We start from the raw sequence: 17,186 nt of genomic DNA on the forward strand, positions 1-17,186 counted from the left end.
ACTACGCAGTTTGGATTCTATGCAGTTTAGGTCGTGCGGAATCCATGAATATAATCCTAATTGATACCTGCACAGGTTAAACAAATTAAAGGGATGATAAAAAATATTTTTTGAGCGCATGATTAAAACTTAAATTTTTCTAGGCAACGGCAAAACTGCGTAGGATCCAAACTGCATAGAATCCACACTGCGTATTATCCAAACAGGTTTTGAGCTGAATTTTTTGATTCTACGCAGATTGGATCATACGCAGTGTGGATTCAACGCCGCATTCCCCATTCGGAAAGGGGTCGAACCGAGAACTTATCAGCCGACCCTCGTATTTCTGTCGATTACACTTAAACTCCAACCAATTCAGCATTTTTATTTTCATTTTCGTATTCAGCAACCACATTTGTATAAGAAAACGTACTTTTCTTTTCCGAAGCATGAAAAAAGTTAAAATTTGTTGTCTATTGTTATTAGTGATGTGGGAAAAATCTCAATTGTGTGGGAAATTCTGTTTCCTTGCGGGGAACTTTAGAGACTGTACTTACCTGGCATCAGTGAGTAGAAAATGGCGCAGCGCACTAGTTATTACCACACGTGGGCTGTGGTGTGGAAGATATAAGAACTCTTACTCTATGCGTTTCAGGTGTGTGCTCTTAGTATTTTTACTGTCTAAAACGCTTATATTTATTATACGCTGAAGATAGTTAGTAACTGTTCAACGGTATTTCTTGCTTTTTATATTAAACTGGTGAAGAAAAAGAATAGGACGTAGGTTTTTTAAAGGGTTGGTTTGAGATGAAGTTGTTATTTAGTTACTTTTTATTATTATTTTTGTAGTTGTATTATATTGGATAGTATTTAATACCAATAAACATAAAATACATTAAAATTTAATGTTAATTTTCTATGTTTAAAAGGCGCTAGATGTTCGTGGGGGCACATGATTTTGTGCTCAGTAACCGCACATCTTACAGAATATTGTAGACATTTTCTTTCGGCGAATTAAATTTTCGTGAAATAACTAGGAAATGGTACAGTGAAACAATATTAAGGTAACTCTTTACTTTGGGCAAGGCAGTGATATCCCGTCACTGTTAGTATTAATCACAGGTCTCATTGGTTCCTTTCTGTTGCTAGGGATTATTCATAGACTATGTACGACCTTAAAAAGGCAATAATAAGGGTTCTTTAATTTACTACAATATTGCCCTTGTACTTAATGCAATCAGTTCCTGTCACTGCCTTGCCTAAACTAAAGATTTGCCCAATATTAATTATAGGTTAAAGCTATCATTTCTTATACCTCCAACTTACAATTAATCTTGTTTCTGACGATACAATATTGAGAAATACCTTTGTGCTAGTAGCTAGTTGATGGATGGTTCAGCGTTGCCCTCTCTGTGTAGTGGACAGTGTATGTGCCTTTGGTACACAGTCTCTGGTTGGGCACGATTTAGTTTCACGATCCTTCACTTTCGTGAATAATTCCCCAGTTATAGTTAAGGAGCCGTACTTCCCATTTAGGGAAGGACGAGAAATGCCATACTTTCAGGAATTATTCATTGACTATCTACGATGTTAAAAAGTAGGTAATAGACTGATTTCTTGCCCTTGTACTTAGTGTGTTTAGGTAGTGCAACAGTAAGATGTATCCTCGTGCACGGGAGATGAGAATAGCTGTTTTTAACTATTACCTCACCACCTTTAGGTTAAAGGGCATAACGTGAGACGTTAAACTAAAAAAAAAAAAAAAAAAAAAAATCAGGTTCTGCATGAGGCCCCGTACAGGTATAGAATTTATGAGGAAATTCGGTTAATTATACGAAAACTGCCTTGTACCGCAAAATAGATCCGGTGTTTTCAGCTCGGAAAATGTGGAATTGTGATTTATGAGGAAATTCGCCAATTATTCCGAAGTTGGGCGTCCGCTTTCGCCACGTTTTTTTCGCTGTTATCTCCTTTGCACACTTTCTGCAATTTATTATTAGGTTCATTAATCCCTGCTCTTCACAAGCTTTTAAAAGGTTTTGCTCGTTATCAACGTATTGCTTCACAAATGTTAAAACTGTTAGTTCATTGCCCTTGTACATTCGCGATGTTGATAACAAAAATGCTAGTTTCTTTCCCACAATGCAACTGTTCGATTACCTTGCGCCAAGTAGTTTCCTCCGCTCGCTGTATGGTCCCATGTTTATAACCGCTTATATACAAAAATAAGCAGATTTTTCGAGACTCATATATTATCAAGCATACAAACGATCAAATTATCCATATATTTCCTGTAATTTTTAAAAATTTTTGTGGAAATGGACGGAAATGGACTTAATCCGGAAATTCATTACCATTACGTATCTTAGAAAATGTTTAAGAATTTCTCGGTGCATATTCATTTTGAGAAGACTTCACGGTTTTGCATTTAAATATTGTATCCGGAAATATGACAAAAACTACAGTGTAAGATACACAAGCCATCCTGTGATAAGTATCCGCGGTTTAACTTTACCCACTCCAGCTTTTATATTCAAGCGACCCTATTTTTCGATGCGCAGCTGGAACGTGTATTGCAGTTTACCCAGTAGGGCCTATCAGTAAGAAGCACGAATGCCATTTAACCGAAGCAGGGAGGGGGCGCAGTAGGAAGGCCGAAGCGTTAGCGAGGGTGTTGCGTCCGTAGGGAACAGGCGCGTCAGCGATGGTGCCTATGAATGTAAACGAGGATGTTAAAAACACTAGGTTGGGTATCCTTCTTTATTTATAATTTTATCATTAAGGAAAGTACATTTCTCTGCCAACTTCAGACAATATTTCACATTATCATCAGGAGGTTCATATTTGTAAGTGTAACTGTTCGTACATTTCTCTATGTCCAATGCAAGTGCACTCGCTCAATTTCAATAATCTCTGCTGCTTCACGTAAGGTAATTTTCTTTCTTCACAAACATCAAACTCATAATCGAAACGTCACATCCGTCACATGCAACTACCATTTGAATGCTGGGAATTAATGTACTAAAAAGCTTTCAAAACTAACAACAAATTGACAGCTCAAAACCAAGTGCAGATTTGTTTTAAAGAAGGGAATCTACGTCACATAGTTATTGCGGTCACTCAGCGAGGGTCGAATCATAAACGCCATTTTAGCAACAGTAGGTGGAGGGTTTCCTTGGCAACTGACCTCAGTATTCCAATGTTGCCGCTTAGTAGTGAACACGTGTTTTCAGAATGAAAGAAGCGTCTTTCGTTTCTTTGTAAGCGGAAGTGAAGTAAAGCATCCCCTCCTTCCCAACATGCACAAACTGGGACGGCCAACATATCTTTTCATCCATCCAAACGAACCAATATTTAGTTTTTTTTTTTTTTTAAGACTCACAAAACAGTTCTAGCTGGTGAATCACGATGCGTACGAACTGGCATCAGCGTACTACATGCTTCTCCAAACGTCACTTTGTTTCTAGTTTTGAAAACACTTTAGGTGGCCACTATAAAGAAAACTTGCATATGCTCCAGGTCAGGGAAAGAGAAAGCTGGTGTGCTCTTGCATTAGTGACTTGGTATGCGCTTAAGTGAAAACATACATGGAGCCAAGTCTTTAGTTGTCAAATTTGGTGGAACATTAGGATGGTAGTTCCATGATTTCGATGTGTCGCGGTTTAAATTTTAGTTTGTTAAACAGGCTAATACCTGTAACGGTGTTAATATTCTAATTAATCTGTGGTGGGTTAGCGGAAATTATCTTCTTAGTGTCAGCTTTGCTGGTTAGTGGGATTAACCCCCTTATTTGTTTAGATTAAAATTTGAATGCTACTGTATGTTAAGTATTTTATTACCTTGTATTTCAGTAATTAATTTTCTCGTGTTATTTTTTTCAGTAAAAAAAAAAAGTGCATGATAATTTTACTTTCAAAATGAGTGTATACATATAAAGGAGAATTGTCTAGGATATTTATTTTGGGTCTAGTTTTTTAGTTTGTATTCTGAGGCGGATTGTTATGACAGTAGTTAGGTGACGTTGGTGTGTTGTTATTATTTGTAGGTTGTTAACCGTAGTCAATTATTTATTATATTAGCAATATTTAGTACCGTTGGAGTTTAGAGGGGCTTTTCTTTCCTCAGTATGTAAAGTACTTACATTATAATAAGTCTTGTCTTACCTTGTCATCAGTTGCCAGCGTTCCGCTTGCTTCTACTATTTTGTCGGAGTGTTCAGTAAATACGTAATTCATAAGAGTAAATTTGTACTACTTTGCCTTTTGTTTGTGTTAAATGAATTGGTATTAAGTTCCGCGGATTCCCCTCACCCGTCTCAAATTACAAAATTTGCAGGGAAATTGATAGAACTGCAACCGTCCACTCTGATCTTTAAAGAAACAACCTCCTGGAAAAGATGTGGATGATTAACGAAAATAAAAGTATTCTACAACTAGTAAGGTTGCGAATTAAAAGTTTGGTGTTAGATAACCAAGAGTGATTCCATTTCAAATCGTCTTAGATTGCAAGTAACTGCAAAGAAAACAATGAATTATCTCTGTTTAGTCACAAAAATATTTGGAAAGGGAGGGGGATGACTGGAAAAAGTATGAAGGAAGACAAAAAAAAAAAAAAAAAATTCCTGAATTAGCCAAGCTCTTTCCAAGGATGCATACTCAGTACTCATTCGTTGACTGGTAACGCATTTACTAATCGAACTTAAATACTAATTACATTAAATTAGATTATTTTATTCAGTGAAAGAGTTAATTAGAAGGGGTTGTACATTTTATTACCGTAGTTGCTCGGAGTGACAATTAACATCGAATTTAATATGAAATCAACATTTTAAAGTTCTTTACTCTTGGTAACTGTATGGTATGTAGGAAGCAAATGAACATTATGTACTATTATTGAAGTTATCACTTGAATGACACAAAAATCAGAAGGTTTCAATAAACTGTTCCGATTTTCAAGAAAGAAGTTCAAATTCCTTTCGAAGAAATTAAAATACACTAATGTAAAAACTTCTGATTTTTTTTTTTTTTTTTTTAAATGAAATTTAGCACTACAATATTTGAAACACGTGAGCGAAGGCACTTGCTAGATCATTATAATAATTTTGGTAAATACACTATATGGAGGGACCACGTATACGTGGTACAGCAGGTTATATAAAGAAAATGGTTTTGACTTTTAACAAATAATGATTTAAATACAACTATAAGTAAAAAGCTTAGTAGTCACCGCAGACTGAATGTTTATCTAAGAAGTACTTTCGGAAATTACTATTTCCATCCTCAGCCTAGCACTTCGAAAAAAAAAGTTTAAGAATGGACTAGAAACATGGATGGGTAAACGCCAGATTAAAAGGATTCTCGTCAAAGGAAAGTTATACACATGTTTGTTTTCCACTCATTGGTAGTGTTCAGTAGCAGTGATGGCTCAGTGGTGAAGCATTCTCCTCCGGTGCTTGGGGTCCCTGGTTCGATCCCAACTCGCGCCGTGTGGACTTTGTGGTGGACAAGCACCGTGCTCGTGGATTTTCTTGGGTTTCTCCCGTTTCCTACCACTTTCTTCGTTCCACCATTTCATTCATTTCTCATTATCAGTCTTTTTTAGCCTAATCGGCATAATCGTGAGACGTAAAGATTTCATTTCTTTTTTTCAGTAGCAGTGAGTGAACAATCAGTGAGTAGCCTAGCGAACAAACATTGTATAACTTTCCTTTGACGAGAAGTGGATTACTTCATATGTTTTACTCCTTTTGTTCTGGCTTTTACCCATCCATGTTTCTTGTCCATTTTTTAAACTTCCTTTATCGAACTGCTAGGCTGAGGATGGAAATAGTGATTTCCGAAAGTAGTACTTAGATGAACATTGAGTCTGCGGTTACTACTAAACTCCTTGCTTATGGCTGTTTCTAAATATAATTACCATTCGCATTATAGAGTGATATAATAATTTAAATAGTTTATTAAAGTTATAATGTGTGTGAAGAGCTTTCGATTCACAAATAAGCGTACGACCGTTTCTAATACTGAATAAACGTACAAATACTAAATACAATCAGTAAATTAGATTCACTCAGCATTCAATAAGATACACTCTTCAAGTCCTCACTAAAGGTCAAATAATAATTGTTAAAGTGATATCGGAAGTAATATTGATTCAGTTTCATTTCTAATAATACATATTTCCATTCATTATACAGAAACTGTCGTCGCAAACACCCACATAAAACAGTACAAACTTCACAAACCTATGGAGACCATGTTCGGAATTTAAGAATCTTGACTAACGTGGCGGATATGTCATAAACGTGACTTTCGAATGTGGCTTTCATTTTCTGTATAACTTAATCGCTGAAAATGATATTTCTCCACTTTCAAATCTTCTTATCGGCATTGTCTAATATTACTATTTTAATGCTGGATTTTATGGAAACTAAATTTTTTTTTTTTTTAATGTACACAATCATGAATTGGGTGTTGAACTATTTTGTACACTTGCCTAAAATATGTTTGCGCGCGTGAATTTTTTCTAAGCCTCTTAAAATAGAAAATTTTATTATAAGTAAAAAAAGTTTGTAAACAGAACGCTGCAACCTAGCTCTTGTGCACCTAATCCTACATTTCCCCACTCCCTTCTCCGCGACGATGTTTTGCAGTGTTGCAATCTGGAGGGAGCGGAATTGTCTGAGGATTTTCCACGACATTTGAGTGTAAATGCTGTATATTGACTGCGCTAAATTTTTAATGCATTTAAGTATTTTCTCTTTGTATATTAAATGAATGAAGTATGATAAGGGGTATTTCTTACCAACGTAATATATGAATTAAAACGATGGAAAAGTTCGCAATAAATTTTAATGAAAAATAAATAAATGATAGAACAGAACTCACCCAAATGTTTTCCATTTCTCCTTCAGTTTCACTCTCCCACTCAACTGAGTCTGTATCGGCCGATGAATCTGAGTGTGAGTAATTATCAGTTCATCTACACGCTCATCCGTAAGTCCATCTCTTTCAAAGTAAGAATCTTCAATTTTTTTCACGTGTTCACAACATTTTACCCATTTCTGTGGTGAATATTCATTAAATAACTTTCCCAGTAATTCATTCTTTGCGTCCAGTGAATCGGAAATGCATTGCCTTACTTTGATCTTGACCCCCCACCCCCACAAGTTCAATAAGATTTTAAGTCTGCGTGGCAAAGTGGAAGTCTTACTATAGTGTGCCCCGCGTTTATAAATTTCTTGTCAATCGCGTATTGTTTCACATAAGGTACACTTTGAATTCTTAATAACAATTGTCTTTTGTTCATTCTCCACAATGTGTTTACTCTATTCTCCGCTTCAATTTCGGTTTCATTTATAGGTTTGTCTGTCGTTGATAGCCACTGTATCATGTCGCTTTTAAATGAAGACATACATGGTCTTTTATTGATTTGAACATTGTGATAACTGGCATTATCAACGACAACAACGCTGTTTTCGGGAAGACTAGGAAGCAGTTTTTCATCGATCTATTTTGAAAAATTTCTACTGTTCATGTCATCATGATAATCTCCACTTTTTTTTGCTTAGATTTGAACATTAATAGAGCATTATCAACAGACCCAAATTCCCCTCCTGCATGGATAATAATAAGACGTGGCTCTTTTCCAACAGTTTCTGTTACACCTATTTCACTCTCACTTTGCCAACACGCCCGTACTGAAATAGAATGTGATGCGTGAATGTAGGTTTCATCCACATATATAATTGGCCTACTTTGTTTTCTGTATTCACGAAGGTCCCTTAAATATTGTGCACGCCACTCAGCAATGTTCGGATTTTCAATCAAAATTTTTCCTCCTCGACTGACATTTTCTCCACCTAAACCCTATAGACCTTAAAAGAGACCTTAAATACTCTGCTACAATCTAATATGCTGGTTTCTCTTATAGCTTTAGTTAGTTTTCGTAATGTTGGAACTACTTTCTTTAGTGTAAAATTCATGATTTTTTCACCTAATTGCGCCTTTAGCAAAATCATCTGTTTGTATTCGCTTTTTCCGTGGGTTCTTTTTACCTGTCGGTGTGGAGAAATTCAGCTCACCTTTAGCCAGCGACTGTTTTCCTTCTTTTAAAACTTGAGAAACCATCCATTTAGATACTCCCGTGGCGGCGCTTGTAGATTCGAGAACATTATACTTAAGTTTATACAACTATTTCTGATTTTGTAGATATGTTGCAACATTGAAAACAATTTCTCTGGTGTGCTCTCTAAGAGGTTTTCCATAGCACATTGTGGATTTGGACGGACCCGACATGAATTGATTTTCACAGACAATAATCACATAATGCGCCTCACACACTCACTTGTGCTCAGAAACGCAAACACACGAAAGAAAGGCACTACTTCAAAATCAGAGAAACTTCTTCAACACGAATCAATCGGTTAGAGAGGGCCAAACTAATGCCAGCAGTTTTAACAGATCACTGATTCCCTCCCTAGGCCAATGGACCAAAAGCCTATTCGCCTGAATTTCGATAAGGTGCTTACCTTTCTCAACCTTTAAGTGTGGTCATTGAACCGAAGCACTAGACGCAGTTAGTATAGAACGACACATTTTGTTTTTGACAGGGCGGAGCACCCTTGATCTGTTTTGGAGCTGGATTTTTTTTTTTTTCTGTGACAATGCCGTCCAATTTATTACCAACGGGTTCATTTCTGTTTCAAAGACATATTCGGCAGTGGCATCCTGAAGCAGGTCGCGGAAGGCTTGTTGGGGGAGAAATGAAGAGTTTGTTACTTTTGTATTTTGTGTATATGATGAGATTATAGAAAGAATGCCGCCGTCTTCGGTCGCATTGTCGCAAATTATTGGTTTGGAAAAATTCTCTTGCCGGTTCGTACCAATGAAAAAGTAACAAAAAGAGAAATTTTCCCTTCAGGAGGCGTGAGGGGATCGCCCCGTCGGAAACCGTCACTGCTTACAGTGTATCCGTGAGGTAGTCTGCACAAGCCGGAATTTTCAGCTTGGGCCCAGCCCGAAAAAACCCGGTGGGTTTTTTCGGGTTGGATCCGTGTGAAAAAAAAAACAACACTAAAACCCATCTGGGTTTTTGACCTATTTGTTAGTTTATTATTGGTACAACTAAGATGATCACATTGTAAATGATTTTTATCAGATTTTAGACTTTCCTGGGGCGAATTAGAGGCTTTCACGTTAAGGTATACAACATTCAACGTAAGACCTTTATAAAGTTCTGAATGCACTAAATGAATTAAAAAGCTTGAGATAGTTATAGAACAAATTAATGTGTGGATTATGCTTATAGCCTATTTGAGGTAAAATAAGCAATTTTGTACTTTAGAAAATATTTTCCGCGAATAGTGTGCTCGTCGACTTCGTGACACCGAGGGACATTATCACTCATACGTTCGACAGGTTTAAGGTCATAGGTGCCGGTACTAATAGTACATATGTAAATACATTAGTAAAACTATTAGTACTATTAGTATTCACCTTTGATGTGAAACAAGTGCTGAGTTCAGATTTCCGTACTAGTGAAAGTTTTGGTGTACACGCCGTGAAAGAAGTGCTCGGGAAATTCCCGAATTAAACGCAAAAGGATCGGAAATGAATAGTTCAACAATAAAACTATTTATTTTACGCTTAAGCCTGCCATACGTCCCGTAAAAAACGGGAATGTCCCGTTTTGGGGCCCGATTGTCCCGCGTCCCCGTAAATTTAGTCGGGACAGGGAAATGTCCCGTATTTTAACTCCTTCCATTTCTCCTATCAATATCAGCTTATTCGAAAAGTGAAAAACAAGAAATTCTGACATTGGTTTGGAATTCTGTAGTTAGTGAATGAACAGGACGCTGTTGCATGTAACAATTTGAGGAAGTTATTACACCATCCTGTTCAACTTGATAGCCAGTGAAATTTGCAATGCTACTTTTTCCATTGTACTTGATGGAAACTCTGATACTTTCCGGATTAATATATATATATATATATATATATATATATATATATATATATATATATATATATATATATATATATATAAATATAAAATGGCTTTCAGTGTTTCTACATTTACAAACACAGGGCACAGAATTGTGCTTTGGTCCAAGTCTTAGAAAACTGTAAATCTGGTCCTGACAATTACACACGACACAATAAGAAAAATCAGCTTTTCATCAGATTAAACTGACGAACGTAATTTTGGCAAATACAGCCATGTAAATGGTGGGGTGCTGATTGTCACGACTGGCGCTGATTGCCAATATCAAGGTGCTGATTGCCACGATGACGTGCTGACTGCCACGAGCCTGAGAGAAAGTTGCTAGACGTAGCATTACCGGACACCAAGAAGCATGAAAGAAACGTGATGAACCTTAGGATCGTGTTGTTACCAACCACCTCCTAACAAACGTAAACATTTCTCTGTGTGTACTTTCAGTTTTGTCAGGGAGCGGTGCGTATAAAATTGGAACGATTTATGTGTTCTCACTTGAACTCCCTATGTCAGCATGAACTATATACATCTGCGCAAATTGTTTCGAGCAGCTCTTGGAAGTTCCATCAAGAAAACACTCCTGGCTGTCCCTCATAAGGGAAGTTCGGGAGAAAGCACTCGCCTGCAGAGAAACTAAGCTTGCCATTCGAAACCCTAATTCATGCTGATTACAATAAGCTAAGAAAATTTCTGTACGGTTGAGAACTGTTCGAGATATTCATCTTGGAAGTTTATATGAGAAAATGAGGATATGCGTTAGAAACGAAGATTGACATACGAATTGAAAGCTATCGGAAGTAACAGAAAAAAAAAAACTTTCGCAATAACTAACGGGTTTGTTAAATACAATTAGTCATTATATTCTTCACAATAATGATAACTTAGAGAAGAAAATTGATCACTGTTCTTTAGTTTTTTGAAGAAATGACGCAGGCTAAAGACTCTCTTACACCATGAACTTTTTATATGTGCAATTGTGTTGCATCCGTCAAGGGAACAGTTCGCAGAACCAAACAAAAAGCAAATTCGACAAGTGATTCAAAACTTATAGGCGAATAATTTGTACGTAACTTGCCTTGTAGAACGCAAACTGAAACAATCCAATGTATCGCGGTGATCGGAAGTGATTCGTATGGACACGAACTGTATTTGATTGTTTCGTTGGTACATCATAACGTCCGAAGAAGTTTCATACTATGCACAAATCTCCTGCCATAGTCTTTGTTGGTCGGAATCCAAACATCAAATGGTTGTACAGCGGTGGACACTTCTAAATGGTACACCTTAGCCGTAAATCTCCATATGGTTGTACCATTTAGAAGTGTCCCCCGCTGTACATATCGTGTGCAGTTCTTTGGTATTTTATCAACCATTACGTCTTTGTCATTCGTCATGCAACTTGTAATGGACAGTTTGTCTGTGAATGGACCCCAGTGATCAAGCAATAGCAAGTTCAAACCATTAGGCTTCGCCATGGGAGAAAATACTTAACTCGTTGAAACGTACATCCACTCATTTTCTCATATAAACTTCCAAGCTGAATATCTCGAACAGTTCTCAACCATACAAGAATTTTAATATCTGTTGGTCTTTCAAATGGCATGCTTAGTTTCTATGCAGGCGAGTGCTTTCTCCCGAACTAACCTTGTCAGCGCTGGCTTCAGACCATCATATCGAAAACACAAAATCAGTTTATCTTATTTCAATCTATCGTACTGCAGAAAGGAAGTTCCGTCTTCGAAGCGAACATGATCCTCCGGAAAACCTAGTTCTTTAGACGTGGAATTGTTTTGCTTTATGCCAAGAGCTGTTCTAGCTTTGTTTTAAATAGATCTTTGTTTGATTATATATATATATATATATATATATATATATATATATATATATATAAAACATTATTAGGGTGAATAAATACACACTATTTTACAGGGTGCGGCTCGTAAAACCGGCCCGTAAAGTGAACACATAAATGAAATGTAATGTATTGAATATGACTACTCACCTTCACAGCAGGTGCTGAAAGTGTCCTCCGCCCACTTCAACACACATGTGAGCACGATTGAGGAGATTCATATATACCCTTGTCAGTTCTTGTGTTGTAATGCTATTGGTGACATCCTGGATCCTGGTCTTGAGTTCTTCAATTGTGTGGATTTGTTTCGTATACTCTTCCCTTTAACAGTCCCCATAAGTAAGTCACACGTGGACAAGTCTGGTGACCGAGGAGGCCACAAGCCTTTGCTGATTGTCCTCTCTGGTGTAAACATCTCATGCACAAGGGACATTGATGCAGCTGATGTGTGGCATGTTGCACCGTCCTGCTGAAAGTAACATAACTGACGCTCCTCTTCGGTCAAGTGTGTATAAAACTCCTCCAGGATTCCCATATATACGTCACTGTTCACTGTCGTCTCAAAGAATATGGGTCCAATAACGCGTGTGGCGGAAATGGCACACCAAACACCAATCTTCTCATCATGCAAGGGTACCTGGTGGATTGTGTGTGGATTTTCTGTCGACCAATACCGGTTGTTTTGGGAATTTACGTACCCAGACAGGTGGAACCACGCCTCGTCACTCATGATGAGCATTAGTGGATCCAAGAAACCACTGGCAACATTGCTCAACAGCCATGAACAGAAATGCACCCTCTTCTGCAGGTCAGGCTCCTTCAGTTCTTGCACAACACTTATCCGGTACGGTTTTAACTTCAGTCCCCTTAAAACACGTCTGCAACTTCTCTCACTCGCATGGACTTGTTGACTCAATCTCCTGGTTGACTTTCGAGGACTTCTTGTCATTATCTCCTCCACCTGCATCTTTAATTCAGGTGTGCAGACAGATGGTCGTCTGTTCCTGGGAGCATTTTGAACCAATCCTGTACGCCGCCATTTTTCAATCAATTCCTGAATGGTGCTTTTTGCTGGCACAGACCGTCCTGGAAATTTCTCCCGAAACAAATTCTTTGTTTTCACAAAAGATCCAGTGAGAATGAACCCTTCAACAATGGCAACACGCTCGGGTATCGAATACGGCATTATCACACAATGACACTCACCCGGCTTAACACAACGAGGCTTTTTTCTCAACTGGTTTCGACAAGTTTCACTGGCTGCGGCTGCACGTGACTGCTGCAGGTCACGTAAGTCGATCCGACCTCGACACGCCATCTCTTGGTAGGAAGGTAGATTATTTAAGTGTTGCCAAACACACAATATACCAGAATATTACGACGGGCCGGCTTTACGTGCCGCACCCTGTACTTTATAATATTGGTACATTAAATAATACAATAAAACAATTAATTTAAACAACGAAATGTGCAAGTTGTACATATAACAGAAAAGACAATCCCTTTGTAAGCATCCAAGCGTATGTCGTTTGCCGTAGTGAGCAACTTTGTAACTTACAGGATGCCACATAGATTTACTGTGATGATTACTAAATTAATCCCTACTAAATTAATTACTAATCATAAATTTAGTATGAGGGGTTAATTCCGCTCTTTCCAAATACAGTTTCTCCCAGGCTCGTCGCAGTCAGCACCTTGATATTTGCAACAGAGATGTTCACCCTCGCGAGGGTGGCCCTCTCGAGGGCATCCTCACCCTCAAGTTCCCTCGCCCACAGTGACGCGAGGGCGAGGACAAGTTTTGCCCGCGAGGGCGAGGGTGCGCGAGGGCGAGGACAAGCTTCGATGGCGAGGGCGAGGACAAGTTTTGGCCGCGAGGGCGAGGACAAGCTTCGATGGCGAGGGTGAGGGTGCGCGAGGGCGAGGAAAAGCTTCGACGAAGAGGGTGAGGGTGCGCGAGGGCGAGGACAAGTTTCGGCAGCGAGGGCGAGGGTGCGCGAGGGCGAGGACAAGCTTCGATGGCGAGGGTGAGGGTGCGCGAGGGCGAGGAAAAGCTTCGACGAAGAGGGCGAGGGCGAGGGTGAACGAGGGTGAGGGCCAAGTGTTACTACCAAAATTTAAAATACCAAAATACCAAGTGTTACCAAAATTTAAAATATCATCTGTCATGTCCCCTAGATGAAAAGTTAGTGTCATAGCAAGGTTATACATTAATCGTATTTTTCCTTTCAATTAATTGCAGTAGACAATTTCTCGTGTGTACGTACATAATTATTAAAAATAATAATGCAAATAAGAATAATATTTGATTTTTCCCATGAAAGTTTCCGGGTAGAAATAGCGCTACATTAAGAAGTAAGTGTGCCTCATTGTTGCCCTCCCTGTGTTAGAGACGTTTTAGATAAGAAGTGTCTACTACACTGTCATGTTTAAAGAGTGTTGGTAGACAGACAGACAGTCACTCACGTCATTCAGCAGTAAATGACAAGAGCGCTGATATCTGGACAAACACAATCAATGAGAGAACCATCAGAATGCAGTAGATCAGATGGAGAAAGACTTGATGGAATGACTTTGGTTCATAGATGGCCATTTTGCTCTGGACTCTCTCGGACTCGGGCTCATTTTTTCAACTGGGCTCTCGCTCATTTATTCCTTTGGGAATCGTGCTCGGGCTCACTTCCCTCAGTTGGACTCGCGCTGACTTATTTCATTGGCGCTCGGGGTAGCGCTTAATTATTGAACCCGAGAACGGTTGAGCGCGAATGCCGAGTTAGCGAGCGTTGGGCTCGTGAGTTTGGATGCCCATGAAATGGGCTGATTAATAGCATACATCCTCCTCCAATGTCCACCACTGATGAAGTTGTTACAATTAATCGGAATTTTTAACTTTTCATAGTTTTGTGACAGCCCAAACTATTATCTGAATCGATATTCGTTAAAATAATGTCAGTCACTATTGTATCGATTTTCATTGTTTCTGCTTTTATAATCTACGTGGGTAGAGCTATCATTTAGTTACAAAATAAATATGTTTTTTCTTGTCCTTAAATAGAAATATCTGACACGTTAATACTTTAAAAGAGCTGCTTTAACAAAATAAATTTAATAAGTTCCACAAGACATAAGTTGTTTATGCAGCCGAAATTTGCAACTGTTGACTGATTGCCGTTTAGCGTCATCTTTCGTCGGCGAGGCTATATAAGAAGTGGACCTATAGGTTTAACGCGGAATTCGATCCACTGTCGTTCAATGTTCTCCCACTCGGAATTGTCCCCAGGACCCCATGCACCAAAGGTTCGCGTGCAAGCCAGTGAGATAGGGTTTGTATGTTGTGTTGTTCAATGATTTTTATTAGGAATAAAATACGTTACAGGATGATATACTGATTGTAAATATTATAGTGCAAGTATTGAACGATTGTGTGGTAAAAGGAGAAATATAAATTTGGACAAATTAAAAAAAAAGCCTGAAAAAAACTGTAGGATATATGAAACATATAAAACTTAGGAAAAGCCACTTCAGCAAAACGAGCAAAATTTTGTTGGGGGTAAACAGTTTAATCATATTATTATTAATTTCGCACAAATGTGCCACACATCATAGCATGGGGGCAAAGGGGGACAGTTACCCCCCCACTCTTTTGAAATTATCCATTAATGTCGCTATATAGTTTCATTTGGAAATATAAAGTTTTTGTATGTATTAAGGTTCATAGAATGAAAATGAGTGTTCTGAAGTATTTTATTTGTTTGCTGACGGAGTTTCAAAATTAAGCTCTTTAGATCTTTCCCTTTGAATTTGTTCAAATTCCTCAGTTACGCTACATACATCAGGGATGGCCAACGTGTTGACTGTCAAATTCTGACAGATAGTCCGCGGCAGTCATTCTACCGCCACTCATCAAACCTTGATTTCACCCTCACCCTCATGAGAGCCGCCCTTGTATGTCTGAATACTTATGCTTGCATCGTAGTTCAAGGAACATTTTGAAGTAAAGGCATTGGATACTGTTGATAAATGATGTAAACGCCACTATCGACCGAGATCTCCATTGTAACAGTTGTTCCATTTTAGGTGTTCCACAGTAAGTTATACGATGATATGTTTAGTTTCCTTTCTTTAGGACGTATGTTAAGCAAGGGCGGATCCAGGACGGACTTCTGGTGGGGTGGTGGGTTGTAATACTGCTACTTAGAGCTACTTTTAAGAGCTCCAAACTCTGGGATGCGTTTTATTTGTATATATAAAATTAAGAAGTTTCCTCTTCTGGGGGGGAGCGATCGCCCCGATCGCCCCCCCCTCCCTGGATCCGCCACTGACGATAAGGAAATAATTCAACAAATAGGTTGAATAATTGATGCTCTGATCCTCACGAAGGAGGCCCTCTCGAGGCCTCCTCACCCTCAATTACCCTCGCCCTCAATGATATGAGGGCGAGGGTGCGCGAGGGCGAGGAAAAGTTTTGAGCACGAGGGCGAGCGAGGATAATGGACAACTCCTATCGCGAGGGCGAGGGTGCGCGAGGGCGAGGACAAGCTTTGATGGCGAGGGTGAGGGTGCGCGAGGGCAAGGAAAAGCTTCGACGAAAAGGGCAATGGTGTGCGAGGGCGAGGAGAAGCTTCGACAGCGAGAGTGAGGGTGCGCGAGGGCGAGGACAAGCTTCGATGGTGAGGGTGCGCGAGGGCGAGGAAAAGCTTCGACGAAGAGGGCGAGGGTGCGCGAGGGCGAGGACAAGTTTTGGCCGCGAGGGCGAGGGTGCGCGAGGGCGAGGACAAGCTTCGACGGCGAGGGCGAGGGTGCGCGAGGGCGAGGACAAGTTTCGACAGCGAGGGTGAGGGCGCGCGAGGGCGATGGACAATTCCATTCGCGAGGGCGAGGGTGAACGAGGGCGAGGGCCAACTGCTACTGTGAGGGCGAGGGTGAGTGAGGTCGAAGTAAAATGAACATCTATGATTTGCAATCAGCGCCAGTCGTGGCAATCAGCACCTATCCATATAAATAAATATTGCTAAACGCGCGAAAAATATTGAAGGTAGATTGTACCACTGATTTAAATAATTTGCATATTGTTTTCCTGTAAAGCATTTTTTAGGCATCTTAAGTTTTGAGGCATCTTCAGTCTGTAGATGTAGGGTACGAACAGAGAAAAGCAGCTGCTGCTTAGTGAACTTTGCCTATTATATTCTTGAAAAAATAAATAAATAAATAAATAAATAGAATGAAATCTTTTAGTTTTAATCTCACGGTTATGCCTGCTATGCTTAAGGTGACGGCGATGATGAAAAATGAATGAAATGACGGAATGAAGAAAGTGGGAGGAAACATGAGAATCCCGAGAAAACCTACGCACAAGGTA

The sequence above is a fragment of the Thermobia domestica genome, chromosome 7 (genome assembly GCF_964235325.1).
Source record: "Thermobia domestica chromosome 7, izTheDome1.hap1.1, whole genome shotgun sequence".
Taxonomy (NCBI): Eukaryota; Metazoa; Arthropoda; class Insecta; order Zygentoma; family Lepismatidae; genus Thermobia; species Thermobia domestica.